This window comes from Micromys minutus, assembly GCF_963924665.1.
Source record: "Micromys minutus genome assembly, chromosome: 2".
NCBI lineage: Eukaryota > Metazoa > Chordata > Mammalia > Rodentia > Muridae > Micromys > Micromys minutus.
In genome coordinates this window covers 105,493,998-105,504,406 of record NC_137971.1, presented here as the reverse complement: position 1 = coordinate 105,504,406, position 10,409 = coordinate 105,493,998, and the positions used below count along the sequence as shown (strand labels likewise).

At 38.7% G+C, this 10,409-nt stretch overlaps 1 pseudogene across 1 annotated transcript; it reads left to right on the top strand.

Moving 5' to 3' along the window:
• Positions 1-726: 726 nt before the first annotated feature.
• Positions 727-1,890, top strand: LOC308416483 (fructose-bisphosphate aldolase A-like; annotated as a pseudogene). The gene has a single exon. The product of its transcript is annotated as a fructose-bisphosphate aldolase A-like (transcript).
• Positions 1,891-10,409: the final 8,519 nt, after the last annotated feature.

The following is a 10,409-nucleotide window of genomic DNA, read 5'->3' as shown; positions in this document are numbered from 1 at the left end:
GAGAAGAAATATATATTTGCCCAAAGGAAAAGAGAACCAGTGGTTCTATTTTGCACAGAACTTTGGAATATCTACACACCATCATCATGTCATGACTTCAGTTATGTAAGCTAATCTTGGGTTCACAAGCAGCTCAAAGGACCCACATAGAAGTTTAGGGGATCTAAACATGCAGGTAAACATAAAGCCCTGGCTCAGACCAATGGTGAAAGATCAAAAGAGAGACCTGTGACTTCACCTAGAACCATACCAATCAGAGCCAATGTGGGACACTGTAACCAGAAAAGAATATGAGAATATGTCCCTACTGAGGCAGAATGGTTGATGCTGTCAATGTACAAAATAATGAACTATAAAAAGAAAGATTAGTTGCTGAGACACACTTCTAGAGGATAAGTCAGAAGCAGGGGTAATATCTCTATGAATTGTGTTGACTAAAGCTGATTCAGTGTAGAAACCTACATAGTAGCTAAAGGGAGAGACAGGGTAGTCCTAAGAGGCTTGTTTGTTTTTTCTTTTGTTGTTGCTGTACAGATACCACAGTGTTTCGGTGACAAGGGGAAAATTGAATTGAATATTGAACAAATGTGTAATAAGAAAGAAATGTGTAGAACAAGGTTCTGGTGACACTAGCCATGCCATGTTCCCTCCTTAGTCCATTTGCCTACCCACCGGCCTACCTGACAGACCCGCCCCGCCCTGTGCTAGAAAACTGCTACCACTGCCACCGGCACCATGTCCTACCCATACCCAGTACTGACCCTGGAGCAGAAGAAGGAGCTGTCTGACATCGTTCACAGAACTGTGGCTCCGGGCAAGGACATACTGGCTGCAGACAAGTCCACTGGAAGCATTGCCAAGCGCCTGCAGTCCACCGGCACCGAGAACACTGAGGAGAACAGGGGCTTCTACCGCCAGCTGCTGCTGACTGCTGATGACCGTGTGAATTCCTGCATTGTGGGGGAAAGGGGATACCAGAAGGCAGATGATGGACGTCCCTTACCCCAAGTTATCAAGTTCAAGGGTAGTGTTGTGAACATTAAGGTAGGTAAGGGTGTGGTGCCCCTGGCAGGAACCAATGGCAAGACTAATACCCAAGACTGGGTGGGCTGTCTGAACGTTGTGCCAGTATAAGAAGGATGGAGCTGACTTTGCCAAGTGGCACTGTGTGCTGAAGATTGGGGAACATACTCCCTCATCCCTTGCCATCATGGAAAATGCCAATGTTCTGGCCTGTTATGCCAGCATCTGCCAGCAGACTGGCATTGTACAGATGTAGAGCCTGAAATTCTCCCAGAGAAGAACCATGACTTGAAGCGCTGCCAGTATGTGATTGAGAAGGTACTGGCAGCTGTTTATAAGGCGTTGAGTTACCACCATGTCTATCTGGAATGCATATTGCTAAAGCCCAACATGGTCACCCCTGGCCATGCTTCCGCCCAGAAATTTTCAAATGAGGAGATTGCCATGGCAACTGTCACAGCACATCGTTGCACAGTGCCCCCTGCTGTCCCTGGGGTCACTTTCCTGTCTGGAGGGCAGAGTGAGGAAGAGGCATCCATCAACCTCAATGCCATCAACAAGTGTCCCCTGCTGAAGCCATGGGCTTTGACTTTCTCCTATGGCTGAGCCCTGTGGGCCTCTGCTCTGAAGGCCTGGGGTGGGAAGAAGGAGAACCTGAAGACAGCTCTGGAGAATTAAGTACATCAAGCGATCTCTGGCCAACAGCCTTGCTTGCCAAGGAAAGTATACCTCAAGTGGCCAGTCTGGAGCTGCAGCCAGTGAATCTCTCTTCATCTCTAACCATGCCTATGAACCAGAGGGGATCTAAGGCTGCCCCATCAACACTTCAGGCCCCTGCCTACCCACATGCTATTATTGAAGAGGGATCTCCAAGCTCTTTGCCATCACTCCTGCTGCCCTCGTGTGTGTGGTGTTGTCTATGAATGTAACTCTGCTATCCCTTCTTGTTGAGGGCCGAAGGCTGCACCCTTACAAGATGGTGCTGGTTTCAGGTGCCATGAATCAGCTAAGGTGTGGTAAATAACCACTGGGCACATGTGCAAAGAGTGGTGCGAGCCAAGTCACCGCCCATCCCGGGGCGTCACGATCAGACCACTAGTGGGCAGCCAATCACACAGCGACACGCAACCCTTGCGGGTATAAATTAGGGTGCCTTTTCCTGCCCTGGTGTCTTCCTCCTCAAGATGCAATAAAGGTTTTGCTGCAGAAGGATCCTGGTGTTTCGAGTGCGTTCTCGCTGGCGAGACGGTAGCGCGGGACACCTTCTAGCCCACTGCCAATAAACAACTCTTTAGGGGGGGGTTAGAGAAATAAGAGAAATGTGTAAAGACTAAAGGATTTGTAAAAGTAAGAAGTAGAATCCAAAGGTAAAGAGGATAGTCCCATCATTTCCCCAATATAATCAAACAATAATGAAGTGGTGATCATAATGATGGTGGTGATGGTGATTATGACTTCTAAATATTTACCTGACTTTGTACATTGACCTATTAATATTTTATTTGTGTGCTCTATTTAATTGTATTTCATGTGTATCTGATTTTGTTTTTCTTAGCGGTGTCTATTTGTGTTATAAACTTTCAATATTCTCCATCTGAGACAATGCTTGCCCTTTTGTTTTTAGAATTTTAGAAATTAATCGTTTCACTGTTGTCACCTCTCTAATGGATTCCCTCATCTGCCCATGCACACTGTTCTTTTTCATTCAGTACTTCAGTGGCTAATTGATATTGGTCGATTTTTAACATTCCTGTCCCATAATTATTTACATTGAATATGATTTCTGAGCCTGCTCTTACATATTTTTGACATATAGTACTGACTGCACAGCCATGTACACTAGATTGGCATGGAACTTACAGAGCTCCTCCTGGTTCTGCCTCCGAATTCTGGAATTAAAAGTGCATGCTTTTATGCCAAGGAATTATTTTAATCTCTTGATAATAGGGTCACTCTTTTTTGTTCTTGTAGATTTGGATCATCATTTCATGATTTCTTTCATTGAATATTCTTGATTTTATATAAAAAAAATACATGGATGGAATTAAAATGTTATATACCTGGAAGAGAGTATAACACTACCTCTTAGCTGAATAATCAAATGAGTAAATGAATCAGAATGTGGTCACTATACGTATAACAATCACCCAAATTGTACTGTACACGTCCGGTTCCTCTGGTGGTGGGTTTGTCATTTTGTGCTGTGGGTTTCTTTTTCTTTTTCTTTTTTTTTTTTTTTTTTTTTTTTTTTTTTTGGTTGGGGGAGATGTTGTTTTGGGGTTTTGTTGTTGTTGTTTGGGTTTTGGTTTGCTTTCCTTTCCTTTTTTCCTCAAATACCTGTCTATTTTTATCAAATCTCATTGTTCCATGCCCAATATTTAGCTGTCTGTACATTTTGTAAATTCTTATCACAGAAGAGTATCTCTCTATAAGCCTTGTTTTACACTGAGTTGTCAGACAATAATAATGGTGAGATCATTAAGTTAGTTTGACAATAAACTAAAGGTAAGCCATCTACAAATGAAATATAGTACTGTGTCCCACAATAATTTATTCAACTCAAAGTTTCTTTTTCTACTCCCTTACTATTTATGAAGTTAATCTTTAGCAAGGAAAATAAGTCTGTGGCATCAGTACTGTGGAGAGAAAAAAGACAAAGTGCAACCCTAATATCTCAGATGAGGATGAAGGAAGGGAAAGAGTCTCAGGACAAAGAAGCCTAGAGTGTGGTAAACTAGGAGGCTTCATTTTGTCTATTTAAAAATATGATAGCAATCGTTTCTTAATGAAGACTTCCTTCAGTCTTCTCAAAACCCTTTACTTACATTAGCAGATATAGCTGATATATAAGACTTGATGATAGTTTTTAAATAAGAATTGGGCATTTGGAGCATATTATTTTCTTTGGGTTGGCTCTGACTTAGGAGTGGTATGTACCAATTACAGTAACAGAGAGGACACGGATTTCTTCTCCCATTGTCTGATCTTAGGAAACTAATACATGTCATCCATGCTCCCTTTAGGCTTCTTCTTGTCCTGCAAAACATCTCTGTATCTTTCAACATTTCTTCCTGTTCTGCAAAGTTTACCTCTCTACTTATTCACTGCTGTTTCTGGCATAAGAACAACATTATGAATTCATCAGCAAGTGTTGCTCAGTGGTCGGAAGGACCATACAGCATTAAGAAAGACAACTGGAAAGGCTTCTTGTCAACTTGCTATAGATTTCAAAGCCTTCTTTCTCTGAGTATCTATGTCCAAAGAACTAACCACATGTGCCACATTGCAATCACAGATAACTATACAAATTCTAGAAAAAGAAAACTGAATGGAATGGAATGGCAGTGACTTACACTTTCTTCATTTAATGCTGACATGCTCCCTATTTTTAGTTCAGGAAAAAACCTGCAGAATCATAAAAGCAAATGTGCTTAGTCCTAAAGAGGTTGAGAGAAGATATAGAACTAAGAGGAAACAAAGTCAAATAATTAAACGATACTATAAATGTTTTGATATGATCTGAAGCCAAGACTTAGTACAATTCTTCCTATAACAATGATAATTAATAATAACAACAACAACAACAACAACAACAATAATAACTCCTGAACAGAGGTTATGCTTTCTTCGGGCACTCTTAAGATCCAGTAACTGAAATTTTGAAAAGACAACATTTATCATTTAGTTTCCTTAGCCAGTGACTGCCCATGTAATTTGAGTAAAATGCAAATAATTCAGTCATTCTTGCTAAATCCAAATTTTCTTCTTTCTAACCTTTTTAATTTCTTACCATAGGAAAGGGAGACGTGGAGAATGTCTTTTCTGATTTAAGCATTTTGCTTCCTTCACACATGAAGAAATAACATAATGGTTTCCTGTTTTGCATTCTTATGACCAAATGTTTACTTTTATAAGATGAACATTGTTATCCGTGTTAGTGGTTTATTCTGGGACCACAGATACATATATTTCCTATGCAAACCAAAGAAAGGTTTGCAAATACTAATCTCTGGAAATATCTGTCTTTACTCAAAAAAGGTATTTGTTATCTTCACATGCTTGAATAAAGAGGTTTGGTTTGTCCTAAAAAGAGCAAAGTTTCCTTTTAAATGAAAAGTACTGATTTCTAAAAGGGAATAATAATCTTTTCCAATACTTTTTTTTAAGGCTATCACTTTTGAGGGAAAAAAAGACTTTCACAACATATGCTATGGCACATATGCTTTTCTCTCAAACTTTAGAGACAAACAAAAGTGTTCCCATTCATCAATTATGGTAGCAGCCACTGATGACGCACATGATAATTATAGATACAAGTTCTTGCTAAATGGAAAGTTATGATGTTGAACTCTGTGGTTTGTTAACATTCTCTTTGGCTATTTCATAATTTTATGTATGACTCACTGGAAGTCACTACATTGAGGGAAAGTGTTTACTGTGTACAAGATACTGTGCTATATATATTTTAAACTAGAATTTTATAAAGATAACGAAATATAATTTTCATAGGGAATGAAACATATGAAATATAACTGAGATCATAAAGAAAAAGAATCATTGCTGACGACTGAGGAGAAAAGAGCATTGAACTGGTCCGTGTGGACAGGGAGACTTTGAAGATAGACAACTGGAATAATCTAACCAGAAAGAGGAGTGAGAAATCACAAAAGAATGGTTCAAAATAACTGAGGCATGTAGAGGAAGTATTAAAAGGTAGATTTGTAATAAAAGCTTCAGATCAAAAATTTTGAGCAGAGGCTCTTAACTTCTAATAGCTGAAATGACTCTCTTTATTGATCAGCTTTACTCTGTAAAATGGACTTCCTTCCTGAACAGAATCTACTTGTCTGACCTTAGATTCCTTTACCTGAAATTCATCTCATGTTCACATTTTTCTACTACCTGTGCTCTCTGCAACCCCATTATTCTACTTAGCCCTTACCCATCCTTCAGGTGTTAGCATAAATACCAAATCTTCAAGAAGGCATCCTCTAATATACCTTACCAATCAGAACCATATTTTTATAATCATTCAAAATATGCTCTGAGGGCTGGAGAGATGGCTCAATAGTGAAGAGCACTGACTGCTCTTCCAGAAGTCCTGAGTTCAAATCCCAGCACCCACATGGGAGGCTCATGACTATCTTAATGGGATTTAATACCATTCTGGTGTGTCTGAAAATAGCTACACTGTACTCATGAAATAAATGAGGTTATTTTTCAAAAAAAAAAACAAAACATGCTCTGAATCAAATATAAACATTTAATTATATAATCCACTGTTTCGTGAGTTTGCATATTACTGGATGTAAAGTTTCCTGGTGGCTGTACTCACAGAGCATGTCCAATGCCTACTAAACTCTCTAGTGCATAATAATTTTTCAATAACTATTTCTAAATAAAATAAAAAAATCATACAGTTACCAGCATCATTAATTAGATCAAGAAAGATAAAATTTTTCGGCCTTAACAAAAATATGAGTGATGAGTAGTACAGTGTTCTCTGTAACCAGGGAGATTTAAAAGGGACACTCTTTATGTGACACACAGAATTTTCAAATTCATGCATAGTCAGGAAAATAACTCTAGATTGTCCATTTTGAGGAGTGGTAGAGCTGTGCACAATTAGGTAATAACTCCGTATAGCGATGGCTTAGTGTGAGGTACACATGCATTACCTCATACAGAGATGAATAAGACATGCCACCAACCTGAGGTAGTCATCATGAAGAGGAGAACGGTAATGAGCAGTGCAAATAATTAACTCTAATTTAATGTTGAGACATTATCACTAACTTAGGATACGAGCAATTATGGGGAGTTTCAGAAAACACAGAGCATAGGAGAAATTAACTGCGTGAAGGGCGTGCGGAAGAGATTTGAAGAGCTGATATTAGGCAGTGTCCTTGGGTGCAGCAGGAAGCTTTACACTGAGAGATAGTCAGGCCATTCTTGAGAAGAGTGTATCAAAAGACAGCCACACACAGTAAGTGACTACAGGAGTAGACACCAGAACTCCAGAGAGTCCCTTCACGGACAGTACTCTGTGATGCCGCCACCTCGGATTATGCTCTATTAATGCATATTCTTAATTTATATTTAAGCAGTGTAACAAATTCAATAAGATCTTGTGATACTTTATATAATTTATTCCATGGGTGAGCCTTGCCAGCTGTCTGCTGATTGTTTGTATTTCTTCCTGTATTTCTTTTCTCTTCCTATGTAGGCGCTTTAAATTTCTTAACATGCAGGACAAATATTTAGTAACTCAAAATATGTATGAGGCAATAGTATTCTACTCATTAACAGGATTTCGAACTGGTAATAAACGAAAACAAGTAACTGTGTACAAAAATGCTTCATGGTGAATTAAAAATTATGTATTTATTTACTAAAGGAAATTTCCAAACATTGTTATCATTTGATTAGAAATGTTTTGATTATAAACCAAAACTAATGAAGCAACTGCTTTGTTTTCATAAACCAAATTTATTCTCGGTTTTTCTTTTTTAAATACATACATTTTTTATTAGATTCTCTGTATTTACATTTGAGATGTTATCCCTTCCCCCCCCTGCCCTACTTCCATCTCCCCTCCCCCTCCATTTGCCTTCACAAAAGTGAACTCCTTCCTAATAAATAACTCTACCCCATTGCCTTGGCATTCTCCCACATTGGGAAAACATGCCCTCCCTGGACCAAAAGCCTCTTCTCATATTGATGCCTGACACTGCTACCTTCAGCTACATTTGCAACTGGATCAATATGTCTCTCAATGTGTGCAGAAAGGTTGGTGTTTATGTCCATGAAAGGTTTGGAGGGTTTGGTTAGTTGATAATGATGTTTTCCCCATGAGGTTACAAATCCTTTCAGCTCTTTGGGTCCTTTCTTTAGGACCTTCACTCGGGCCCTAGTTAAGTCTGATAATTAGCTGCAAGCATGCTCACTGTATCTATATGACTCTAATATAGACCCTGAGGAGGAATCTCTACCATGGTTCCTGCCAGTAAATACTTCTTGGGATCACATGTACTGCTTGGATTTGGTGGCTACATATGTGGTGGATCACAAGGAAAGGCAGCTTCTGAGTGATCTCTTCTTCAATCCCTGTTGCTTGTTTGACCATGCATTTCTTGCCATGAGTGTTTTGTTCTCCCTTCTAAGAAGCACTGAGGCATCCCCATTTGGGCCTGCCTTCTTTTTGAGCTTCATAGTGTCTATGAATTTTTTCTTGGGTGTTCAGAGCGTTCTGAGGCTAGTATATGCTTATCAGGGAGTGCATACCATGTTTGTTCTTTTGTGACTAGGTTACCTCACTCAGGATAATAGTCTCTAGGTCCATCTATTTGCCTACAAATTTCATAAAGTCATTGTATCTAATAGCTGAGTAGTACTCCATTGTGTAAATGTACCACACTTTCTATATCCATTCATCTGTTGAAGGACATTTGGGTGCTTTCCAGCTTCTGACTATTATAAATAGGGCTGCTATAAACATGGTGGAGCATGTGTCCTTATTATATGTTGGAGCATCATTGAAGTATGTGCCCAGGAGTGGAATAGCTGGATTTTCAGGTCCTACTATTTCCAACCTTCTGAGGAACTGCCAGACTGATGGCCACCAGTTTATAACCTCACCAACAGTGGAGGAGTATTCCTCTTTATCCACATCCTCGCCAGCATCAGCTGTCACCTGAGATTTTATTTTAGCCTTTCTAACAGGTGTGAGGTGAAATCTAGTGTTTTTTTTTTTTTTTTTTTTTTTTTTTTTGATTTGCATTTCTCTGATGCCCAGGGATGTTAAGCTTCTTAGCCATTCAATGTTCCTGAGCTGAGAATTCTTTACTTAGCTCTATACCCCATTTTTAATAGGATTATTTGATTCTCTGTAGTCTAGCTTCCTGAGTTCTTTGTATATATTGGATATTAACCCTCCATCATATATGTGATTGGTAAAGATCTTTTAACAATCGGTTAGCTGCTGTTTTGTCTTCTTAACAGTGTCCTTAGCCTTTCAGAAGCTTTGAAATTTCATGAGGTCCCATTTCTCAATTCTTGATCATAGACCATAAGCCATTGGTGTTCTGTTCAAGAAAATTCACTCTGTGCCTATGTGTTCTAAGCTCTTTCCCACTTTCTGTTCTATTAATTTCAGTGTACCTGGTTTGTGTGGAGGTCTTTGATACACTTGGATTTGAGCTTTGTACAAGGAGATATAAAAGATTTGATTTTCATTCTTCCAAATGCTGACAGCCAGATGAAACAACACAATTTGTTGAAGAGGCCGTCCTTTTTCCATTTGATGTTTTTAGGTTCTTTGTCAAAGATCAAGTGACCATAGGTCTGTGGGTTCATTTCTGGGTCTTCAATTCTATTCCATTGTTCTACCTTCCTGTGTCTGTATCAATACTGTGCAGATTTTATCACAATTGATCTGTAATACAGCTTGACATCAGGAATGGTGATTCCCCCAGAAGTGTTTTTATTCTTGAGAATATATTTCACTATTCTAAGGGTTTTCGTTATCCTAGATGAATTTTCAAATTGCTCTTTCCAACTCTATGAAAACTTGAGTTGAAATTTTGATGGGGATTGCATTGAATCTGTAGATTGCTTTTGGCAAGATGGACAATTTTACTATGTTGATCCTTCCAATCCATGAGCATGGGAGATCTTTCCATCTTATGAGATCTTCAATTTTCTTTCTCAGAGTCTTGGATTCTTGTCATACAGATCCTTAACTTGCTTGGTTAGATAACCCCTGAGGTATTTTATACTCTTTGTAACTATTGTGAAGGGTGTCGATTCTATAATTTTTTTCTCTGCCTGTTTGTCCTTTGAGTAGAAGAAGGCAGTTAATTTGTTCGAGTTAATTTTATATCCAGGCACTTTGCTGAAGTTGTTTATTAGCTGTAAAAGTTCTCTGGTGGAATTTTAGGGATCACTTAAGTATACTATCTTATCATCTGCAAGTAGTAATATTTTGACTCCTTCCTTTCCAATGTGAATCTTATCGACTTCTTTTTGTTGTCTAATTGCTCTGGTCAAGAATTCCAGTACTATGTTGAATAGGTAGAGGGACTGTGGACAGCATTGCCTAGTCCCTGATTTTAGTGGGACTGCTTCAAGTTTCTCTTCATTTAGTTTGATGTTGGCTACTGGTTTGCTGTATATTGCTTTTACTATGTTTAGGTATGGACCTTGAATTCCTGATCTTTCTAAGACTTATATCATGAAGGGGTGTTGAATTTTGTTGAATATTTTCTCAGCATCTAATGAGAGGGTCATGTGGATATTTTCTTTCAGTTTGTTTATATAGTGAATTATGTTGATGTATTTATGTATGTTGAAATATTTCTGCATCCCTGGGTTAAAGCCTACTTGAT